The sequence below is a fragment of the Puma concolor genome, chromosome B2 (assembly GCF_028749965.1).
Source record: "Puma concolor isolate L17-30 chromosome B2, mPumCon1.1.hap2, whole genome shotgun sequence".
NCBI classification, from domain to species: Eukaryota; Metazoa; Chordata; class Mammalia; order Carnivora; family Felidae; genus Puma; species Puma concolor.
This window is the reverse complement of record NC_141671.1, coordinates 23154998-23179879: the sequence shown is the minus strand read 5'-3', so window position 1 is coordinate 23179879 and position 24882 is coordinate 23154998. Positions and strand designations below refer to the sequence as shown.

Below are 24882 nucleotides of genomic sequence, written 5' to 3'. Positions count from 1 at the left end.
ATGGCTTAGATCCATTATTCATCAGGGGAGCTTACGTTCCTAATCACACATGTCAAGCGCCTCCCAGGAAGGCAACAGTACGCTTTCTACTTTACCCTATTTTCCTTATATTGCAGAAGTGTTGAAAGCAGGGAGGTATCAGTGATTAAGATGGCGTTTTACTTTCAATATTAGCTGTGTAAAAATTTATTCAGCTCTTCTGTGCTAGACTTCCTGAGGGCAAGAGCTAGTGCTGGGTTCTTAATGTCCACCTCCCCTAAGCCAGGCACATGGTAAGAGCTTACTAAGTAGATGTTGAGTGAGTGAGTGAATATCCCGTGCTCCTTGCTATGTACCCTCTTCAGAAGATTTCCTGTGATGGCCAAGGTTGGTCACATTTTTGCTGATAAGTGTTTAGTGGCTTCCTGGTTTTCAGATAATGCCACTGTTGAACAGTGAATCAGATGAAACAGGCTGTAACTCTGAGTGTATAATGGGGGACATTTAGAATATCAAATTCAAGGATGACCATTCACAATTCAAGCTGAATTTTTTCTTTTAACCAAACCTCTTTTATTTAACTGAACCAAAAAATATGTGGTCTTTTCCACCCTCATTTTGTGGCCCCAGGTGTCTCATAACTGAATAGTTAATGAAAGCTTGAGCCTGTTCCTCCTGAGCCTGTGAAATCTGTCAGCCCAAAGCAGTGTGGCTCCTTTTTTGGATTGGAAAGTAAAATGTTTGTATTAAATTCTGGTTTATTAATTTCATGTTAGGTGTGTTGTAAAAACAGGGACGTTTTACTTAAAATTTTTTAATGTTTATTTATTTTTGAGAGAAAGACAGAGCACGAGCTGGGGAGGGGCAGAGAGAGAGAGGGAGACACAGAATCCACAGCAGGCTCCAGGCTCTGAGCTGTCAGCACAGAGCCCGATGGGGCTCGAACTCATGAACCATGGGATCATGACCTGAGCCAAAGTTGGATGTTTAACCAACTGAGCCTTCCAGGCGCCCTGGGAAATTTTATTTAGAATCTTCTTGTTCATATTGAATCTTTGGTTCTCCTAAACCAGTGTATGTCCCCGGTCTTCCTATGGAAGCTTTCAGGAGTGTTTCCAACCCCACTTGGAACCTTACCACTTTCAACTTGTGCAGAGCACATTGTTTACACAACATAGTCAGGATCTGAGATTTGTCTCCTGCCTCCCTGCACCCGTTTTACCTGCTGATTCAGTTATACTTGTCTGAAGAAGAACACTTAGATGCTAACATGAGATTTTGAAAGCAGAAGACCACTATTTGGAAAATCTGGGCATGGCAGTTGTGAGGGTACAATCAGTGCCCTTGTGTGTGGACATTCTCTTAGGCCTCAACACAAAGAACTTTATGTGGATTCTGGTAGAAGTTCTTGGTTTTGTGTCCAACCAAATGCTGTGGCTGTCACTAGTTTGTCATTGATGTGACACTAAGAGGAGAGAGCATACACCTTTATAATATAATTCCAAGGGCAGGTTCTGCAACATCATTTGGCTTATCTATAAAGCTGTAGCACAGTGTATTTACTTTTACATGAGACAGCTTCCAAATGTGACTTCTTTTAGTGTGATGCAAGCCGTCTGTGAACTTTCTCTGTCATGCCACAGAAATTGCCACAGCCACAATGTCATCTGTCTCCCAGAAGATTGAGAGTCACTTTCAAAATAAGTCATGTGCTTTCCTATTAAAAAGTGATGTTTAGGGGCACCTGGGTGGCCCCAGTTGGTTGAGCATCTGACTCTTGATTCTGGCTCTGGTCATGATCCTGGGGCCGTGGGATTGAGCCTCGCATCAGGCTCTGTGCTGAGCGTGGAGCCTGCTTGGGATTCTCTCTCTCTCCTTCTGCCCCTCTCTCCCACTCTCTCTCTCTCTCCTTCTCCCTAAAATTAAAAAAAAAGTGATTTTTAAATGGCAGTTAGGTTCCTCTTGAGCATGCAGTGTGGTGAGATCACCTGCATGTTCAATGCGCAACAGCAAAAAAAGAAAGAAAAAAGCCAATATTACAGCAATACCAGTAGTTAAAATTAAAGCAATCATAGTAAACACACTTAGAACCAGTTTTAAATTTTGTATCTGACATAAGCACTTAAGAAAAGGGAAAGGATAAAAAAAATAGTTGGAGATACATATGGTGATTCTGAGGGAAACTTCTGAGTTCTGCAGGGACTTATATGCTCCTGTCACTGGGTCCTCATATCGCTGGTCTTACTCTAATACTTTGAGCCACTGAGAAAGCTTTGTGGAACATTTTGAAAGAGCAGGGAGGACAGATACAAAGTAAAGAGAATATGTCTTTAGTATGTTCATTTAACAACATTTATCAAGTACCCAGCATATGCTAGCCACTAGAGTGGAGATTCACAAACTTTTGAGTCTGAAGATCCCCTTTTACACTCTTAAAAATATTGAAGCGGGGGCGGGGGGTATATATCTATTGATGTTGACCATATTGAAATTTTAAAATGTGATACTTAAAAATATTTTATTAACTCACATAGAGGTAATAAGGAAGCTATTGCATGTTAACATAAATATATTTTTATGAAAAAAACAAAATTGTAATGAAAGAGTGGCATTGATTTATATTTTTCAGATCTCATTAATGTCTGGCTTAATAGAAAACAGCTGGTGTCTTATAGCTGCTTCTACATTCAATTTGGTATTCTAAGTTGTTTTAATTGAAGTATCTGAAGAATATCCGACCTTGCCATATGTTGCTGAAAAAGCGAGCGCGTCTTAATAGCCTTTTGAGAAAATTGTAGATATTCTTTTTTGGTATTACACCAAAACTCAGCAAGTAGTAGTTTCTTAAAAGTTAGCTGCACTTGAACTTGTTGTTAGTTAAGTTAAAATCTATTAGCCTATCATACAATTTGAATGGATTTTTTACAAAGGCATGTTTTTGTGACATTTCTCATTAGTCGGTTGGAAGATATTGGTTGACTGAGTTATGCAGCTCTTTCAAATGTTGACACATTTCATTATCTAAGGTTAAAAAATCACATTTATTAATATCACCGCCATTCTTATCAGAAACATCTTAAATATCAGGAAGCATTGGCCCATACAAGTTTTCCAAAATGCAGATTTTCACTTGAAAGCTTGATTTTTATCCTTGCCAAAAATTACTATCAGGCCACGTCATTCACTTTTGAGAAAATTTCTGCCATAATCTGTCAGTAGTTGATGGTGTTCCATGAAGAAAGTTGCTAGTTCGTCTCACAACTCAAATGATCACAGAAGTGCTTTTCACCCCCATACCGCAGTATGTAACAGACAGGCATCCCATGTAGTCACACAGATTATCAAAAAGATATGTACTCCAAGGTCAAGATGTAACAAAGGCAATCATTTTTACTGCTCTTTCAAGGCATTCTTAAGTGAAATGGATTGTTGTTTTTCCCTGTAAGTATGAAATGGTAAAACATTCAATGGCCACTAGTCACATGTCGGTGCCACTGCCACCATGATCGGCATTAGGGGCTCATGGATTTTATCCACCTTTGCTTTTTCACCAACATTACAAATATCAACATGGTGAAAAGTGCAAACAAGGCTTTATTCTTATGAAGTTTTTTTGACCTTATAAACCCCTAAAAGGGTCTTGGGGGCCCCCAAAGGGTCTACAGTAGATATTCAGGATGACCTATACAAGACTTCCTTCTGATAGAGGGACAAGAGAGAGAATTTTGTTCAAAATGCATAGGGTCCTATAACCAAACTAAAGCAGGGCTGTGCATCAGAGGGGCTATTTTAGGTTGGGTGGTCATGAAAGGCTCCTTAGAGAAGGTAACATTTCAGGTGAAACTTAAGAGCAGGTAGAACAGGACAGCTAGTCAGGCTCTGAAGCAAGAATGGCTGAAGAACAGAAAGAGGACCATGTCACTAAGCGTAGTGACTGAGGAGGACATGGTGTGAGGGAAGGTCAGTGAGAAAGTCCAGGTCCACACTGGATTGGGCCTTAGAAACCAAGGTAAGGAGCTGGCTTTTATTCTAAGTTTGATGAAGACTTGGAGGGGATTGAGCCAGAGTGAAAGGTGACAGCCACCTCGTACTGCCCCCAGGAAGTGTGTTTTCACCCATCTTCATACCTCCTTTCTTCTGCAGATGACTGTAGCTGGCCTTGAAATTCCAGCTGCTGGCTATAAAGGTGTGAATGTGGGGCACCTGGGTGGCTCAGTCGGTTAAGCAACCAACCCTTGATTTCAGCTCAGGTCGTGATCTCACAGTTTGTGAGATCAAGCCCCACTTCAGGCTCAGCCCTGCCCCCACTTGCACGTGTTCTCTCTCTCTCTCTCTCTCTCTCTCTCTCTCTCTCTCTCTCTCTCTCTCTCAAAATAAACTTAAAAAAATAAAGTTGTGACTGTAAGTGGAAAAATCCAAGCGATTACATATAGCATGATACTTTTTATACAATAAAAATAAATTCTAAAAATATTATAGTTGTGATAAGGCTATATAAAAAGGAAACCAAGAGGACAGTAAACAGAAATTCAAAGTTGCGATGACCTCAGATAGGGGAGTCAGGGGGACCAGTTCAGGGAAGACCACACAGAGAGATATAGCTCCTTGTCAAAGTTCCAGTTCTGATGTTGAGTGGTGGTTTTGTGGGTGTTGATTATCTTACCTTATTAAGAACAGATGAGTGAGTGAAAGTAGGCAGGCCATGAATGGGCCAGTCATAAGAGTCCATCAGGAGGCACAGATAATGACTAACCCAAGTGTGCGCATACGGGTTTAATATAAAAAGAGAGTAAGAGTTGAGAAGAAACAAATCTAACACCTTTTTCATTTCTTCACAAACCAAAAGGCAACTTCCTAGCCCATTCTGACCATAGCTGTGTAAATATCAACTGTAGCATCTGGTTTAGAGCTTGGACCTTGGGGTAAAAGTGCTTGGATTCAAATCTTTGCCTTATGCCCTACGAACTGTGCAACCTGGACACAGTACTGATCCTTCCAGCCTCAGTGTTTTCATCTGTAAGGTGGGATAATAGCAGAATCCCTGACCTCGGGTTGTTGGGAAGATGTACTAGGATCATGTCCATAAAGTGCTTGTTACAAAGTTTCTTGGTCATGTGTGAGGGGCAGGTGAAAATTCTTGTTCCCATAAATACACTCTGCTTCTTTCCATTTTTTCTTTCTGTAACCGGGGGAAACCAAGAATGAGGCAGGTTTGTTTGTTGTTGAATCTACTCTTAAGAATGTTTGAATTAAATTCTCTTGCCTGAGGATGATATTTTTATTTTATATGATTGTTCTTTGAACAAGCAGTAAAAAACAAAATGAAACTGGAAGGTTCAATGCTTTCTTCCTGAAAAGAGGCTTCAGGGCGTTAGGCCAAAATGTGGCTCGCAGTGAATTTTAGAAGCAGCCACAGCAGGAGGTCTCAGTTGTGAGGGGCCCTGCTGGTGACAGGCACACTCCCCCAGGACAGTGGAAACCCCCAGCAGAGCCCTCACTGGGCTGCCCACTGGGTTACCCACCTGCGGCAGGAAGAGAGTGCGCTAGGTCAGAAGGGAAGGGCTCCCCCTGGGTTCCACGGGAGCCCAAGCCAGGCAAGTGTTGTAAATTTCAGCACACTTTTCCCTGAACTGCCTGATTTAAGTTCTGTTTTACAGCGTTTTGGAATCTGCCAGACCTGAGACCCTTTAGCCGACCCTACCTCCCACTCTCAGCCAATAGCACCCACTGATCTATTTTCTAACCCTATGCATTTGCCTTTTCCAGAATGCATAGCAATGGAATCATGCAGTATGTAACTTCTTGAATCTGGTTCCTTTCATTTAGCATAATGCCCTTGAGGTCTTTCCATGTTGTTGTATGTGAGTAGTTTTTTTTTCCTTTTTATTGCTGAGTAGTATTCCATTGTATTAATGAACCACAATTTGTTTCTTCATTTTCCAGGTGAGAGACATTTAGATTGTTTCCAGTTTGGGGCAAATGTAAATAAAACTGCTGTAAATATTCACATGCAGGTGTTTGTGTGAACATAAGTTATCATTTCACTTTGGTAAATACCCAAGAGTGGGTGGGATTTCTGGGTTATATGGTAAATGTATGTCTAACTTTGTAAGAAACTGCCCTGTTTCCTAAAGTGGCTGTACCATTTCTCATTCCCACCAGCAACGTATGACACTTCTAGTTCCTTAGAATCCTCACCAGCACTCGGTATTGTCAGATCGTTTGTTTTTTAACCTAATAGATGTAGTGATAAATTATTGTTTTTAATTTGCATTTTGTTAATATCAAATGATGTTGAGTGTCATGTGCTCATTTGCCATTTGTATATCTTTGATGAATTGTCTCTTCATATCTTTTGTTCATTTTGTTACTTAAGTTGTTTTCTTCTTATTAAGATTCAGTTTATCAATATTTTCTTTTACGAATCATATGTTTGGCATTGTATCCAAGAAATCTTTACCTAATCCAGGACAACAAAGATTATCTTCTAGATGCTTTGTGGTTTTAGATTTACACTTAAGTTAATTTGAGTTAATTTTTGCAGAATGTGCAAGATGTGAATTGAGGTTCATTTTTTACTTTTTTTTGCTTATGGATATCCAATAGTTTCAGCACCATGTTGATATCCAATAGTTTCAGCACTCTCCTTTCTCCTTGTTTTTCTCCTGTTTTGAGAAATCAGTTGACCACATATATAGGTCTATTTGGGTTTTCTATTCTGGTTATTTTTGTTTGTCCTTTATTTAATACAACCCTGGCTTGATTACTATTGCTTTATAGGACATCTCGAAATCAAGTAGTGCAGTCCTCTAATTTTGTTTTTTTACAAAACTGTTTGGGGTATTCCTTTGCTTTCCATATAAAATTTAAAATCAGCTTGTTGATTTCTACAAACACTTGTGCTCAGAATCGGATTAGAATTGTGTTGAATATATATAGTAGTCTGGGAAAAATTAACATCAAAATATTTTGTGTTTCAATCCATGATCGTGGTATATGTATCTCATCATTTATTTAGATCTTTGATTTATTTTGCCAGTGTTTATATTTTTAATCACACATATCTAGTACTGATTTTCTCATATTTGTGCTTACATATTTCATGTGTTTTCATGCTACTGCAAATGGCATCATTTTTATTATTTTGGTTTTCAGTTGTTGATTGCTAGTTTATAGAAATACAGATTTTTTTTAAGATTGATTTTGTGTTTTGCGACCTTACTAAGTTCTAGTAGTTTTTTTATTAGATTATTTTGGGTTATCATTATAGCCAAATCATGACATCTGTAAGTAAGAGAATTTTATTTCTTCCTTTTCAGTCCATGCCTTTTATTTCGTTTTTTTACCTTATTTCACTCACTAGGATCTCTAATAAATTTATTATTGTTTATTACTAATTCTTCATGAGTTTATCATATTGGTCCTCTTAGAAAAAGCTATTCATTCATTCATCAAACATTTGTTGGATATCAAGTGGCAGGTTTTCTACAAGGTACTATGTGGGATATAAAAATAGCTTATCTCTAAAAACCTTAGGTCCATGTAGGCAATGTAAGATATTTTCCCAAATAAGAATAACACTAGGTAAGAATTGTGGGTCATGCCATACTCCCTTGGGGTCAGGTTCTAAGTGGGTGGAGCCCTGGTGGGGTTGAGAGAGAAGTCAGCAGTTTTCCTATCCCTGCTCAGAGGTGTGCTCAGCTCCCTTCTTAGAGCAGAGATCGCCCCTGATTGTTCCCAGTGTTACAGGTTAGCTTACATGCTAGCCCAGCAGATGGGGTAGGTTTAATAATAAATAAGGCCTGACCAGCCCTAAGGGAGGTAGAAATATGCACCTGTGTGTTATGATTCTGGCTGGAAGGACAATTTCTAACGAACTGTACCTAAGAGAAAAAGTACTCAGTCAACATACTTTTCTTCCTTCAAAAACTCAGAAACCCTAGAAGGAAGCAGCAGGAAGAATGCCCTCCAAAACCCACTTCTTCCAGACTTTGAAGGTCAGTCAGAAATATGGGATGGACTTGAACTCAAAGGGAAGGGAAAATGTGAGGTGGGGGCAGTGGGGTGGGATGCAGGGACTAATGAGGAGAGAGAGTATCATGTACAGCTGTGTGTTATGCCTCATAAGCCCTCTTCTCCTTCCCTGCGTGGACTTCAGTGTCCAGGTTGAAAGGAGGTATCACAGTACATGGTTCCTAGAGCTCAGAGAAGGAAGAGCTGAGCAGTATGGGAAGAGAAAGCTCCTGGAGCAGAAAAACGGGTAAGATTGGGATATGTGGAAACAGGGGACATTCTAGGCCAACACAGGGAAGAGAGACTAAGGATTACTAGCTGAGAACAGTCATACTTTGGACCCCATGCTCATGCTTTGTACCTCACGTGTGGAATGGAGAAGTGTGAAGGGGAATTATGGGAAGAAAGCTAGAAAGGGACTTTGGAGGCAGGCTGTGTGGGGCCTTGAATGCCAGCCGAATGGGTTGGAACTGAATTTGATGTTCAGTGGGAGATGAGAAAAGAATTTTAAGCAGGGAAGGAATTGAAATCTGAGTTTTGAGGCAGCTATTATGAAATGATTCCAAGCATGGACTCTCCAGCCTGGCTGCCTGGGTTCAAATCCTTGCCACCAGCTGTGGGAAGACCTACCTATTCCTCTTGGTGCCTCAGTTTCCACACCTGTAAAACAGGAAAAAATAGTAGATACTTCTAAAGATTGAATGAGCTGATACATGTGAAGCTCTTGGAACAGCACGTGGCATGTGACAAAGTGCTGTGAAAGTGTCATCTTGTATTATGCTTATCAGCATCGTCATTGTTGCTATTTTAGGAACTTTAATTGGAAGGAAGGTGGGTGAATCTGAGCGGTTAAGTGACTGCACAGTGGAGCACACCAGCCTTGGGAGGCTTGACTTTAAAAGTCTGGCTGTGCTATCCTTCCCCCCACACCCACCAAGGCACCAGCTCCAGATTCTCTCCTCTTCTTCCACCCCTGCGGCTGAAACACAAATAGAAACCTTGCCCTTTTTTTCTCTTTCAAATCTTTTTTTTTTTTTTTTTTTCATCCTCACTTGGGTCAATCTGGAGCCCCTTCGCCAGAGGGTTTAATGGACGTGTGCACATTCAGGGCTGTACTTCCCACATGTAGATTTGGGGAGTGAATTTCAAGTGCCTCACTCTGGAGCCAGCAGGCCCCTGTGCGGGGGATGCAAATTTGATGTCTGGAACCCACCATCAAGATGATAATTATGAAGACTGCAGCAAATAGGAAAATATTTAGACAATAACGTTACATAAAACAAAACCTAAAATTGTGTGTGCATCCCGTAACTGTGTGAAAATAGGGATACATATTGGCAAGGACTGTAAAGAAATGCAGACATGTGACAACATTTGTGTTAAGATGAGAAGGGACATGAGCACATTAATTGCTTTTCTTTTAGCGTTTCTGTGATTGTTTTAAGAATATGCGAAAAGCAGTAAAAAGAAAGGAGGGAGCATGAGCCCCGCCCCCCCCCCCCCCCCCCCCCCCCCCCCCGGTGCCTAAGAGACCCCCACTGCCCAGCAGGCATTGTTCTGGAAGAGCATGGAGGCTGTGGAAGGGTAGAGGGCATCAGTAGTTAACGAGACTACAGTCCCCAGAGCCGGGGCTCCCTCTCCCCGCTCTCGCCCCAGAATTCACCCGTCTTCTCTACTTTTGGAAGTTCCTAGCCAGTGGCTCCCGCACTGGCTCTCAGCAGCAGTGGTCTCCTGTTCTGCATCCACATCACTCCCCAGGAACCAAGGCCCTTCCAGAGTGACATGGAATGAACATGTAACATCCTCGGGCCATCACAGTGATGATCTCAGCTAAACAAACATGATTCAGATTCCAGCTTTATCATTATTGTGTGCAAATGGTGTGACCTTAGACTCTTTGAGCCTTGCTTTTACCATCTGTAAAATGGGGTTTTCCCGTGGGCTGTTGCTAATAGGAAGAGCATGAATACAGTGCTTGGCACCCAGAGAATTACTCAGTAAATAGTAGTGGCTGCTCTGTGGGGTGGGGGGTGGGGGTTGTTATTAATCATTATTAGTTGATTGGAGAGAACCATCATTCAATGGCTAGCTCAAATGCCACTGCCTTCATGAGGTCAGACCCTGTTCCTCTGCCAAGAGCTTTCTGTCTCTCTACTGGTCTCCTGGAACATTCTGTTTATACCTGTTTCATAGCATCTGCTACTTTCTCTGTGGTAGCGGTGTCATTTGTATTCATTATCACTTTTCAGAGGTCACGGCATGGTGCTGAGTGGCCAGAATGGAGGAAAGGCCAGGTCAGGGACTTCCTGTTTAAGATCAGAAATGCTACCCTGGTGGGCTTCAGGTAACTGTGAAGCAAGTGCATTCAGGGCACCGTCTGGTGTCCGTCTTTGTGATTCAGGATGCACTTGAGTCTAGGACACGCAGCGAAGGGGAGTCGTTTGAAATGGGGAGGACCTTTCCATGTCCCTCAATCCTTCATGGTCCCCAACTCCACTTACGGGGAGGTGACCCCACATCTGGGTGATCAGAATTTGGCTCTGAACCCACAACACTGCTCAGCCCTCCACAGCAGCTGTGACATTGCTATGCTTTTACCTGTCTCATCTTATGTATCCTCCACCCTCTGAGACAGTGCTTCTTGGAACATTATTGTAGGCACGTGGTAAATATTTAAAGATGTCTGAGTTAATTAATCAAGTCAGACAAAGTGGGTCTGAAGGATTCACAGATTGAGGTACCACAAGGATCTCATTTTCAGGTATGTTTTCCTCCAGTGCACTGGGACAGCCTGGAAAAGTTCCTCGAGCTTCTGTCATGTCTGCACACTGCCTGTGTCCTCAGCACTTGGAGATGTAATGCAAGGGGTGCCCATAGAGAATGATTTCTAAATGAGCTTCCTGCCTTAAGGCAAAGGTCGATTCGCTGTGCAGTTAGAAGGGCCACCAGGTGAATGAAGCTGTTAGTGGGGAGGTAATGTGGATGAAAGGTCATCGGAGCTTGGCCTACTGTGGGCGCTTAATGGATGCTAAATAATTGAAAGAATAAAGAGAGATGGGTGAGTGTTGCATTGATGAACCCATGATGAACGAAGGGGGTCTTAGAACATTTGCAAATTGGTCATTAATGTTTCATCGACAGTGTCTGCATCCTTTGTTAATTTTGAATGGTAGCCGGAGTTTGCAATCACAGGGTTGCAGTTCCATGAGAAACTTAAATAGAGGAATTATGCCTGGCTTGCAATCATTTGGGTTTATTTCAAAGTAGTCTAATAGCTGGCAATGGCCTACTGTCCCTTACTAATGTGCTTAGAAGGGACTCGGGTGCTTTCACATTGTGACATTTGGAGGCGAATTATGGATTTTAGAGCATTACAGCTTTATTGGGTGTTTTTTCTTTCTTTTTTTTTTTTTTTTGTGTGTGTGTGTGTGTGTGTGTGTGTGTGCTTTGCCTATTTTTGAAGCGAGGTTTGCTAAAGCTGAAATGACTGTTTATTCATGATGGGGAGGGGACAAGGAAGTATAGGGAATAATAATTCTATTCATCTAGAAAGAATGCCTTCTTCAAAATGATTTTTGCTGTTGGCAAAACTGAGAACATACTCACATGATTCTCTCCCTGCAGTAAGTGACAGGAAAAACACATCGTGCACTGTGGAGAGCTATAACTGGCAGTGAATCGGTCTAAATCATAAAGAAAACTCCGTTTGCACAGCTCACTGTACTTCAGGAGAACCTGGCTGGAGGAAGCAAATGGAGGCTTGTTTTAGAATACGAGAGCTATCAGGCCCAGTTGTGAGCCTCCTGTACTTGGGCTTTTCCAGGAAACAACCAGGTAGTTACCCAGTGTGAACTATATTTTTTGGTAAAATTCTCTGCTCTCTGCTGCCCTGCCTTCCGTCAAGGGACCCTGCTGTGTTGAAGCTGTCCGCCCTGAAGCCACCTGAAACCTTGCCTGAGCTCTCCAGTCCTTCTCTCGTGGACTTTTGAAGGTCCCCCTTGTCTCCAGCACTGGGCAGCATGCTTTTGACCATGGCCCAGGCTGCAGTCTGTACCCAGGAAGCGGATGGTAGGTTCTGAGGACTCTCAGCACTGCAGTGCTCACTCATCCTGCAGATGGCTATTATTTCCATTTCTCACAACTTAACTGAAAGGGGCACTTAAGCAAAGCAAGCATTCAGTCCCAGGGAGAATCAATCTTGCTGCTGCAGGAAGGAGCCAAGGCCCATGCAGCCACTACATGGAGTTGATTTTGAGTGTATGTTGACTCAACTTCCTCTCAAGGTAACTAAAATGAGTAGCTTGTGCTAATGAGTGAGGTGGACGCAGAGTCCCGTCAACCCCTGGCAGGGCTCATGAGGGCCTGTTGAGTGTCCTTGGCTGTCCCAAAGGTAGAGCCAAGGGCCAGGCACCCCGGCTGGCCAACACCAGCTTTGGGTTGAGCCAAAGCTCCAGCCCAGCCATGGGAGTCTCAGAGCCTGCCCCTCGGCCTGACATGGACTGCACAGGGAGCACAACACTGGGAAAACTGGGGCAGGAATATCAAAGAGATGGGGACAAGAAAGCAGGGGTAGGCACACAGTCTTAGAACAGAGAGGGTTGTTCAAAAAAGGCAACACACATCCACCTGCATGTGTTTTTGAAAGGTGAGGTATGTGCTCATTTTATTTTTCTCTTGGAAACATTTAGGATATATGGCAATGCTCTGCACTCCTCTGTACTGAGTTCTGTTTCCATCCTCGGTTCCTCTCTCTCTTTCCCCTCAAGGGGTGGGCCCTTGTTCTTTTAAGCACAAGCCATCCACGCTTTGGTTTTGTTTTCTGTTTGCTTATTTTTGAAGCACAGAATTCCAAGTATAAAATTACTCATCATATTCCTTCACTTACCCTCAGAAAACTTGCCTATTTCCCAAGGGATTGACCTAAATCACTTTTTTTTTAATTAGATATAATTTATTGTCAAGTTGGTTTCCATACAACACCCAGTGCTCATCCCAACAGGTACCCTCCTCAATGCCCATCACCCACTTTCCCCTCTCCCCACCTCCCCATCAACCCTTAGTTTGTTCTCAGTATTTAAGAGTCTCTTATGATTTGCCTCCCTCCCTCTCTGTAGCTGTTTTTCCCCCTTCCTTTCCCCCATGGTCTTCTGTTAAGTTTCTCAAGATCCACATATGAGTGAAAACGTATGGTATCTGTCTTTCTCTGACTGACTTATTTCACTTAGCATAATACCCGCCAATCCCATCCACGTTGCTGCAAATGGAATACTACTTGGCACTGAATCACTCTTAAGCAGGGTTTGTCAAGCTTGGCACTGTTGACATTTCAGATCAGATAAGTCTTTGCTGTGGGCGCTGTCCTGAGCTTTGCAGGATGTTTACAGCCTCCCTGGCCTCTACCTACCATATGCCATGAGCAACATGCCCCCCACACACGCCAGTTGTGACAACTGAAAATGTCCCCAAATCTTGCCAAATGTCCCCTGAGGAGCAAAACTTACCCTGTTAAGAACCACTGCTCTACAGGAATTATGCCAAGGCTGCCCTCCCATTTTAAACATATGCCAGTCCACTTGGTAGGATGGGTTGTTCTTAGTTACCAAACTCTGCTTATTATTTCTTCATTTATTCACCTCTTTACCCATTGACCCATCCATCTGTCTATCCAGCTCACCAGCCAACAATCCATCCATGGAACAATAGTGCCTTTGGAGCTAGACATTCTTGAATTTAAATTTTGGCTCTCCTACTTACTGACCTTAGACTGAACTTCCGTGAACCTCACTCTCTCCATCTGTATGTAGGAAAGGAGAAAGCAGTGCCCAACTCGTGAGACACAGAGCAGGACCAGGATTAGACTGGGCTTTGTGGAGATGATGATGGCTTGGAGTTGGGGAAAAACAGACGGTGGAGATTCTGAGTGGAAGGCAAAGGCCGAAAGCTGTTGAGGAGGGACTGAATTGGGATGTGTTTAATGAGCACTGAGAAGAGGAGGTGTGCATCTGAGATTGCAGGATTGATAAGATTTAGAAGTGGAGGCCAGAGAAAGTGAAGAGTCTAAGGTGATCCCAAGTCTTTGAGAGTATCTGGGTGCCTGGGAGAATGATGGGCCATGATCAGAGTGATGGCACCCAGGGAGATGCACAGGCATGGAAGGAGGGGGTGACTCAGTTTGGACTAGCTTGAGACTGAGCCCCATAGACATACAGTTAGCTGGAGGTGCTGAGCAGGTGTTGGGGAATGTAAGCTTGCAGGAGAGGTCAGCACCCAGGTTCTCTACATAGAGGTGGTCACTGAACCATGTGCTTGGACAAAGTAAAGAGCACAGAAGAGAAAACTGCCAAGGATAGGTCCTTTGGGAGCACCCACATCAAGGTAAGGCAGGCCGTATATGGGAGCAGGTGAGGTTGTAAGAGAGTGCAAATTCAGAGCCCAAGAAGGAACAGTCAGAAGCTTACTAAGGTTTCCAGGAACACAGGGTCATGGGAGGCTGAGAGAAGTTTCAGAGGGGAAGATAGGGTTGACTTTGACATGCTCAAAAAGGTCTAGATGAGTGAAGATGGAGTTACAGGACTCTCTGGTGGACACTGAAGGTCACCAGAGACTTAAATACATAGTTATAGGAGAATGGTGTTAATGGAGCCCCCATACTTAGGAACTGAGGGTAGAGGCAAGAAGTATATTACATTTCAAGAACTTTTTCAGTGAAAACAAGCACTGTAAAAGAGTTTCCTTTAAGAAAAAATTTTTTTTGAGAGAAATATGAGCCTTTTTCAGGGAGAAAGAGAGATTGAAGATAGATGAGACGATTAATGAGGAAACAGCAGGAGATCAAAGGCACTAAATGTTTGGGAGAAGATGCTTGGGAGGAGGATATAGATGCTTCTGTTTTTGAGAACCAGGGGGAAGGGAGACTGGAAAAGAGAGACACATATGGGTCAGTCCTTAGGAAGATGATTTCAACCAACCCCAGGCCTAGATCAGTCTATAAAGAATGAGGATTTACAGGGTCAAAGGGATCTTTGTCCAGCTACAACTGTTTTCCTTGGATTTATTTACCCAAGATATGTCATAGGGCAGTAATTCATTATCATCGGTTTGTATGTCCGAGCACAAGGCCAGGAGAGAGAAATTAAGACTCCTTCTAAGAACTCCTGTACAACTGACAAAACTGTTCTTCACAAAGGATGGATTATACTATGAGCTGGTGATCTTTCAGAGGTCATGAGCTAAGTCTTCACTTAGTCACTCTTATTAAATGGTTCTTCTGTTAATAGTAAATTTGCCTCCCCAAATCATTGCTATTAGTAACTTTATTATGTGCTTCTTATAGTCTAAGAGCTTCACATGGGTTAACTCAATTAGTCACTCAGCCCTAGAAGGTACATTAAAGATGAGGAAACTGAAGCACAGCAAGGTTAAGTAACTTGCTTCACGTCTCACAGCAACTAAGAGGGAGAGCTGGTATACCGACCCAAGCAGTCTCTGCAAGCATGGACTCTGAGGCTACATGCTCATTGTGTGGGGAAAACACTGAGACCTGGACGCAAGTGTGACTACCCTCCCCTCCCCCACCCCACCCCCCCCCCCCCCCGCCCCAGGTAGATCAATAACTCTTGGAAATTCAGCTGACCTGAGAAGGTGACAGACTTTGGGCATTTAAAAGAATTGGGGCATTGGGGGTTTTAAAAAGGTATGAAGAAGCTGGGAAATGAGACAGACCCCAGGGACCACCACTCAGAGGAAAACACCTCTCCTCCCACTTTCCTTTCCTCCTTCTCCTGCCCTCCTCCTTTCCCTTCTTTCTCTTTTTCTTTGTGGGTCCTCCCTCTCTCCATACAGCCCACAAAACTTTCCCCTTTCTCTGCTGGGAGTAAGACCCCAGGTCCTCAATACCCCATGCCCCAGATCCTGCCCAGTGCTCTCCCCAGCACACTCACGCCATCAGCCCCTGCCCCCTGGAGTAGGAGCCATAGATCCTATGTGATGGAGCATTTTTCACAGGCAGGGGTGTGGTTTCTAGTGAGAAGTTTTACTTAGTCCTGCCCTTTGATGTTCTGCACATTCTTCTGTGGGTAGTGTCCTGTCCAAGGGGCAGAAGCTGGGCTGTGTTGTCTACTGGAGCTCAAAGTCCCTCTGCACCGAAATTCCTTTCGAAGCCTATGCGGCCATCATTTTGGGGCACACTGTTTGATCTCCGTCTTCTCAGACATCCTTTCCCATTAAAAATTGAAGATCATAAAAATAGGGCCCCTTGGTCCCTCTCAGGTCCTCAACATTTGTTAGCCACAGCTGGGAACCTTTATCTGCTCAATGGCCCACAGTGATTTATCACATCATGTGTCATCTGGACCGCACCAAGACCCTGCCTCGTGTCACCCACATGAGGAAAACCTGCCTTCCCACAATCGCTGCCTCCTCTGCTGCTGTCCTCTTCAGGGGTCCTGCTGACCCCATGGCTGTGACAGGCTTGCAGAGCTGCCCCTCAACCCGCAAGGTTCCAAGTGTGTGTCACTGGCCCAGGCCCCTGCCTGCACTCTGCCCCTCTGGAACTGTGTGTACAATTTTGCATTGCTTCCTAATGTGCTTCTTTCCCCATTGGATTTAAGAAGCCACTTAAATAACACAGCAAACATTGTATAGCACCTGTCATGTACCAGCCACTGTGCTAGGGGTTGGGGACACAAAAGTGAATGAGCAGTCTTTAGAAGTGACAGACATGTCAACAAATGGTTCTGGTGACACCAGACGCAAGTATAACGAGGGGTGCATGTGGGATGCTGTAGTGATGAAGCATGCAAGCCCCCCTTGGGGAGCAGGGATCACCTGGTGTTTAGCCCCCTGGGGTGCCGTGAGGCTGAGAGGTTAATGCTTGAAACCGCATGCAGGTGTCCCTGGTGCCTAGTGGGTACTCCACACATGTTAGCAACCATTATTCTTATCCATTCCCTTCCAGCCAAAGTTCAATATCAGGCCACACATAGGGTACTCAGAAGTGGTTTTTAATTACAATGAAACAAATGAAGAAGTGAGAGTTGGGCCCATCACTGGAAAGAAGATGGATGTTATTGGTGGTGCAATTGGGAGGGAAGAGTCTGGGAAGAAGACACCGGATCCCATGGGCACATCAGACTTTCCTCCCAGATCAGCCTCACTCCTCAGTCCTGGTCACTAGTCCCCTGAGGGCCCCTAGTGAATCTCCTCATTTCTTCTCTCCTTTTTTTCCTCCAGAAATAGGATCTTTTCATACACAGAACTTTAAAAACAAAGGTCAGGAATGCTTCAGAGCTCAGTCCTCCATTCACTCTTCTTTCAACTCAGATCACTTTTGCAATCATTTATCGACTTCTTCCCATGAGCCAGATACCATGTGAGCCCTCAAACAGAGAGGAAGGCAAACCATAAGAGACTCTTAAATACAGAGAACAACCTGAGGGTTGATGGGGGTGGGGGGGAATGGGTGATAGGGCAGCAAGGAGGCCACTTGTTGGGTGAGCACTGGGTGTCGCATTAAGCGATGAATCAAACTGAGAGCACGCTGTATACACTGTATGTTAGCTAACTTGAAAATAAATTATATTTAGAGAAATAAAATAAATTACAGCCGTGGAAGAGATGGTCCTGCCCCTCCCTCACAGATCAAGGTCCAGAGGGACAGACAAGGAATGCCACAGGGTCTGGCTGCCCTGCCCCAGCTCAATCCCATACCACCTCTAACAATAAGGCAGGTAAAATGAAGGGTCAGGCTCGCATTCCCTTTTCCCAGGATGAGGTTTTGTGTGATTTTAACTTATTTGCAGACAATTAACCTTAGGGTCAAAAAATCACACCCTCCTGCCTCTGTGGAGATTGAAAGCAGATTTTTGAAGAGAAGCAATTGCTGTATAGAATTAAAAGCTTCTTGATGAATAATGCTGTCGTTACGCAGGGAGGAAATTACAGTAGCACTTTCTGCTATGTAATTAAAAAACCAAAAAAGCAAAGATGAATGAAATGCCCACAAGTGAAAATGGGATTTGGTTTTCAACAGAGGAAATTGAAGCTATGTGGGTCACATGCTTATCATTTCCCGATCTAAGTGAAGTGTGTCCTGAATCATTGCAAATTAGAGCAGGAAATCTCATGGCACATTTTCTTTAAACTTTTGTAATACCATGGTCTAAAAAAAAGGAGATTTTTACTCTAAAAAGATGATTGTTGTTGTTGTTTTTTCCATCCTAACCATTGACTCTCTTTCTAAAATATCAAAAACATTTCGTAGAGCCAGTAGGGTTTATAATCTGTTTTATTTCTCCTCCTTGCCACTGCCACACCCTGATTTTCATAGTCACACTGATTGTCCCATTTTTTAATCTAACCACCTTTGCCCAAGAATATATAAGAATAGTAACCCAGAGTGCCTGGATGGCTCAGTTAAACATCTGACCTTGGCTCAAGTCATGATCTCATGGTTTGTGAGCTGGAGTCCTACATCCAGTGAGTTTGAGCCCTGCTTCTCTCTCTCTCTCCCTCCCTTTCTCTGCCCCTCTGTCACTTGTACCTTCTCTCTCAAAAAGAAGAAAGAAAGAAAGAAAGAAGAAAAAGAAAAAGGAAAGAATAGTATCCCAGATGGGGATCCTGGGTGGCTCAGTCAGTTAAGCAGTCCGACTCTTGGTTTCGACTCAGGTCATGATCTCATGGTTCATGAGTTCCAGCCCCACCACGGGCTCTGTACTGGTGGTGAGGAACCTGTTTAGGATTCTCTCTCCTCTCTCTCTGCCTGTCCCCAGCTCACTCACTTACTCTATGAATGAATGAAGGAATGAATGAATGAATGAATGAATGAATGAAAAGATTAGTAGCCCAAAGCAGAACTTTTGTCAAAACCTTGGAGTCTATACTTTACTCTTCGATGTGATTTTTTTCTCGGTGTTGTGTAATCAAGCCTGAGAGCCTGTAGCTGCTATACACTGATAGGCCCCCACAGCAGTGGGGACCACTGGTTCTGAAGTCAGAGAGACCCGGGTTCTGTTCCCAGCCTAGTTACTTGATATGTAACCTTGAAATCAGTAACCTTCTTGAGCTCTGTTTCCTACATGTATGAAATAGGGATTGTAGCAGCCTCTTCATCAGAGTTGTAAGAATTAAATGAATTGATAGATATATGAATGTCTAGCACATAGTAAATCCACAAGAAATACCAGCTATTATAATCATTGTTGCTGTTGTATAACCATGGGATTCAAAAGTGCTACATTGGTGTTATAGCTAAGGGGTTTGGAATTACCAACACTGAATGTAGACGGTAGCCGCAAGTTCCATCGGCAGATTTGAACATGATGAGCAATGGAGAATGTAGTCTGACAGATTTTTCTGGGAATTCTGGAAAGCTGGGCTGGAGCAGGAGGCCTATCCTAGAGGCCTAAGAGACCTGTTTCACCCCCCAAACTAGATTTCAGATTTGTTGTACTACTGGAGGACAAGAGAGTGGGGTCCTGAATGCATGTTCTCCTGAGAAAAGAAGATGTGGCCAGCTCTCCTCCCAAGCAGGAAAAAAGAGTCGGTCTTCTTTAGGACTCTAAGTACATGGAATTAGGGAGTAGGCCTTGGGCCTTTGATCTTCTTTGCACTGTGAGATAGCACGAGGAGGGCATCAGGGAGAGCCATGTCCCTGAGGTGCCATTTTCACTCTGCAGTCTCGTCACTCAGGCTGTATCCTGGAATCTGACCCATCAGATTGGAGTCTCTCTCCTTAGACGATGGTGCTGATGATGACCATGACAATAGGGAGCACTTCCACAGCACTTAATATGGCCAGACAATACTTCAAATGCTTTATATAAATTATTTCAATCTTCATAATAATCCTTTGATATATATATTGGTGTTATACTCACCTTATACATAGGGAGATTCACCAAAAAAATGAGGATAAGTAATCAGAGCCTAGAGAGTTCCTCCACAAAAGGATGGATGGATGGATGGATGGATGGATGGATGGATGGATGGACGGACAGACAGACAGATGGACAGTTGAATGGATAGGATACTGTGTCTTTCTATAGATAGATAATTCCTCTCTTCCTCTACTTCATGACTGTTGGCTTCTAAAATGACCATCACAATAAAGTATGCAGCCTTTCAGAAGATTAAGTCCAGACACATCTCCTGGCTATTTTGCAGGTTATATTAAAATGCAAAAAGGATTATTAGTTATTAGTTTTGAACCAAAAGCTAGAAACATATATTCAGTTTAGCCTCAAGGGTTTTGTTTTTGTTTTTGTTTTTGTTTTACTATCTGTACCCCTGGCTATTCATTATAGAATTGTTCATTCTTCATGAAAGACTCAGAAAGGTTAAGTGACTTACTCGAGGTCACTGAGCTAATAAGTGGCAGAACTGTAATCTTCCTACTTCTCTGATTCTGTCTACTGCCATTCCTATGTCTTCCTTCCATTACCCCGTACTTTCTGTGGGTGGCTCACAAGATCACATTGGTGGGCTGAACCAGGGAAAATGTGGGGAGTTTAGTGATTAAAGGAATAGGGCTTCATAGTAAGAAAGCTCCTGGCCCAAATTGTGGTTCCATCACTTCGTGCCCTCGAATTACTTGTCCTCACTGGACCTCCATTTCTCCTTGGATTGTTGGTAGGATTAGGTGAAATAATGGTGTAAAGTATCAGTGCATAAGTGATAATTGTGGTTATAATTGATAGGACATCATATACCCTTGGCTGTTTTCTCTCAGGAATTCTTTGCCTACTCATAGAGCCGTGCAAAGGCTAAAAGGCCATTGTAAGCCTCTGAATATTGTTACTTTAAGGATTGTAGTAAATAGGATATTATCTATGTCCTAAACCTCTAGATTCACTCTTTGGCAAGTTGTGTTCACCCCCTGCCTGTTGAACACACCCTGCAGGTCTGGCCCTGTCTGTGACACCGTGCTCTATAGTGTGTCATGTTAACTTTCCAAAATAGTGAGGAAGGTTGGGTGTCACAATGACCATTGATGTTCCCCCTTTTAGGAAGCTATTCTCAAGATGATTGCAAAGCTGGTTTGAACCATTCAGAAGAGGGAAGGTTAGTAGACTAGTTATCTATTGCTGCATAATGAATTACTCCCAAAACAGTGTGGCTGAACACAACAAATGTTTTATTCTCTTACAGTTTCTATGGCCAGGAATTAGAGAGTGAGTGTCTTGACTGGGTGATATTGGCTCCGGTTCTGTCATGAGATTGTAGTGAAGATGTTGAGGTGGGGGTGGGGGTTCGTACTGTATCACCTAAAGGCTTGACGGGGGCTAGAGGATCCCCTTCCAAGCTCACTCTCTTGGCTGTGCCAGGAGACCTTGGTTCCTCCCAAGCCGTTGGTCAGAAGTCATATGTTCCTTGGCATGTGGCCTTCTCCACGGGGCAGCATGGCAGCTGGCGTCCATGAGTGAGTGACTAGAGGGAACAGGAGCCATGATGTGTTTCATAGCCTACCCTTGGACGTAACACATCATCACTTCTGCCGTAGTGTGTGCCACACAGACCACCCCTGGTCCAGGTGGCAGGGAGACCACACAGAGTGTGAATGGCAGGAGGTGGGGATCACTGGGGGCCCCTCAGAGACTGGCTACCACAGGTAGTACATTCACATCTCTGAAGAACTGACATAATCGCGCTCTTTACAACTCTTAAGCTCTAAAAAGACCAACACAATGGGGTAAGAAGCCTTTTAGAGGAAATTTTTAGTCCACATTTATTCCAGGACACGCCTGCTGATTATTTTCTTGATTATATTAAAATGCGAAAAGCCCAGTGATCATGATAGTTTTGAAACAAAAGCGAGAAACATATTTTCAGTTTAACCTCAAGGGACTTTTTTAACTATATGTACCCCTGGCTATTTATTATAGAAGTGGCCACAGAACTTTTCAATGCAGACCGGCATGAATTCAACTCTTATAAATTTGAAACCATCATAATTGCTAGAACACTTCTTTTTCAACCCAGAGGGGAGAGTTACCTAAGAGTGGTGGTTAAATACATAGCAAACCAATTTACTGTTTCCACATCTGTAGTGTAGAATAACTTGCATACCCTCTGTCTCAGCTCTTTTCTATCCCTACAATACCCATTCGTGCCTGAGACTGGACCCTCCCTCCCTCCACTCTAAGCCAGATGATTTGGGGGTAAAGACATTTATTTAAACTTACTCTACTTCCACTTTGCCCTGTGAACTAACATAAGGACATGAAATCACAGTTCATAGGTTCCATACATGAGCCACACAGTCAGGCTCACGAGAAGGAATATCGTGCAGTTAGTTCTTATAAAGGTAAAGCTGAGCAACCAAGACCTCACATATGTACACTCAAAACCACTCACAGGGATCTTAAAAGGCAGTGGGGGAACCGAAGTCCCTTCAGAAATAAGATCCTATAAGAAAACAGGCTCATCCCTCCTTCTTCTCTGCAGTAGTGTGAGCAGAAGATGGTATTCGTTGGCTGACCTAACCTCATCCATGACTCTCTTATCCCAGGCTTAGAGGTGGCTGTGCAACCCAATTCTGGCCAAAGAATAAGGAGAAGTTTCTGGATGAGGTTTCCTAAAAGGCTTTTTGCCTAGGACATCCCTTTGGCCTTTTACCAGGCAACTCTTCTCCTGTCTATCCACAGAGCTGATGGGAGGCCTGGAGATGGGGCAGCCATCTCGTAGCCATTAGGGAATGCACATAAAGACAGCAGCCTGCTTGCTAAGGATGGTGGGACAGAAAGAAGAAAGAGGCCAGATTCCCCCTGCCATCACTCACAGCTGCTTTGGTCTGCACGCCTCCAAGAAGTTTTTTAATGTGTTTAAGCCAGGTCAGCTCTTTTGGCTCCCTTTAGCTAAACTCATCAGAACCGACACACAGTATGGCTCAGAGCTCTGAAGATAGAGAATATGTTGTTCTGTTGCAAACAGTCAAAGGAAACAGGATCCTAGAGGATACATGAATAGAACAGGAGCCTTAAATGTATGTCCCTGCAGTCTAATAAGAGGTCAGTGAATGAGAGATTCAGGAAATGTCTAAGAATGAATGACACAAATGGATTGCATCATTTTCACTTAGAGATAAAGTGGCAAGGTCAGCAGAGTTTTTCCTGTTTACCACATGCAAAGTTATCTACCTCATTATAAGGAATGTTTTTATTGCCAGGAACATCTAACTTTTATAAAAGCTTAAAGTAATTTTTTATCATTATTTCTGCAAAATGTTTTTATTAAAGGAAACACCATATGGTAACAGCAAGAAGAGTTAGTTACAAGTCACGAAGCTAGTCACAGATTTCTTTCCAGCAGTTAAATTCGAAATACTTATCACAAACCCTACATTTAGAAAAAAAAAAAAATTGCAAGTTGCAAGACTCCTAAAAGTATAAAACTTTCATTGAAGGGTTGTGCATTTATTTCATTGTGTTGTTGTTCTTGTTGTTTTTATTCTGTGGGATACAAGACCTAGGAGTCATGAGTTGCATTCAAAATATTTAACCACCAGTGCACACAGCCTGAGCATCGGCAGAACAGACATTCACCATGGCGAGAGGATCAAAGTCACGGAGTGTCAGCCCTTGGGAAACCTCAGGGCGGGGGACATCAGGTGTGTGCGTGTGTGAGTGCGTGCGTGTGCGTGTGTGTGTGTGAGAGAGAGAGAGAGAGAGTGAGAGAGAGAGGGATACTGAAACATATTGCATCATACAGATCCTCTTTGGTGATCGTTTACCATCTAGTCACCACTGAATTGGCAGAATGCTAACACACCAGGCAGTGAGTTGTAACATGTGGTTTCCTTCTCTGCAGTGGTTTGGTTTGGTTTTTAAAACACTGTGATGCCTCGACTTTAGATACAGTGAAAGATGGCCTCCCCCCATTGCACCCCCCCCAAAAAATTACAATGACAAAACAAGAATCCTGACCTCTAGCTTAGTAATTTCCAACTTTGAAAAAGTTAGGACACTGGCCTGTTGCTTGAATGCTAACTGTGTCATAACTCCTGCAAAGCAAAGCAGTGGGTTGCTCACGTGTGCACGCGCACAGGTGCACAGCTCTGTCTTGTTATACTGTATGTGTGGATTTGTGTGACTGCCACTGGCATCTGATACAAAATGATCCTATTGTGAAAAGATCTCCCTCATGCTCCCTTCGAGTGTCTCCCCCCGAGTGTCTTCCCCCCCCAACCCTTAGCCTCTAATCTGTTTTCCATCTTTATAATTTTGTCATTTTAAGAATATTATATAAATGGGGATGCAGGGCTGCTTCAATATCTGCAAAACAATGTGATTCATCATATCAATAAAAGAAAGGACAAGAAACATATGATCCTCTCAATAGATGCAGAGAACGCATTTGACAAAATACAGCATCCTTTCTTGATAAAAACCCTCAAGAAAGTAGGGATAGAAGGATCATACCTTGAGATCATAAAAGCCATATATGAAAGACCTACCGCTAATATCCTCAACAGGGAAAAACTGAGAGCTTTCCCTTTAAGGTCAGGAACAAGACAGGGATGTCCATTCTCACCACTGTTATTCAACATAGTATTGGAAGTCTTAGCCTCTGCAATCAGACAACACAAAGAAATAAAAGGCATCCAAATCGGCCAGGAGGAGGTCAAACTTTCACTCTTCGCAGATGACATGATACTCTATATAGAAAACCCAAAAGATTCCACCAAAAAACTGCTAAAACTGATTCATGAATTCAGCAAAGTTGCAGGATATAAAATCAATGAACACAAATCAGTTGCATTCCTATTCACCAACAATGAAGCAACAGAAAGAGAAATCAAGGAATCAATCCCATTTACAATTGCACCAAAAACCATAAAATACGTAGGAATAGATCTAACCAAAGAGGTGAAAAACCTATACACTGGAAACTATA

General features: G+C 43.1%; 1 protein-coding gene across 10 annotated transcripts in view; it reads left to right on the top strand.

Moving 5' to 3' along the window:
* FARS2 (phenylalanyl-tRNA synthetase 2, mitochondrial) overlaps positions 1-24882 on the top strand; it is a 626558-nt gene that overhangs the window by 483596 nt on the left and 118080 nt on the right. The window contains exon 9 of one of the 10 annotated variants that reach the window (XR_015251091.1): positions 11897-12060. The exons of the other annotated variants lie outside the window; for them this stretch is intronic. The gene's annotated coding sequence lies outside the window, so the exon portion shown is untranslated. The remainder of the gene's footprint in view (positions 1-11896; positions 12061-24882) is intronic. 10 annotated transcript variants of the gene reach the window in all.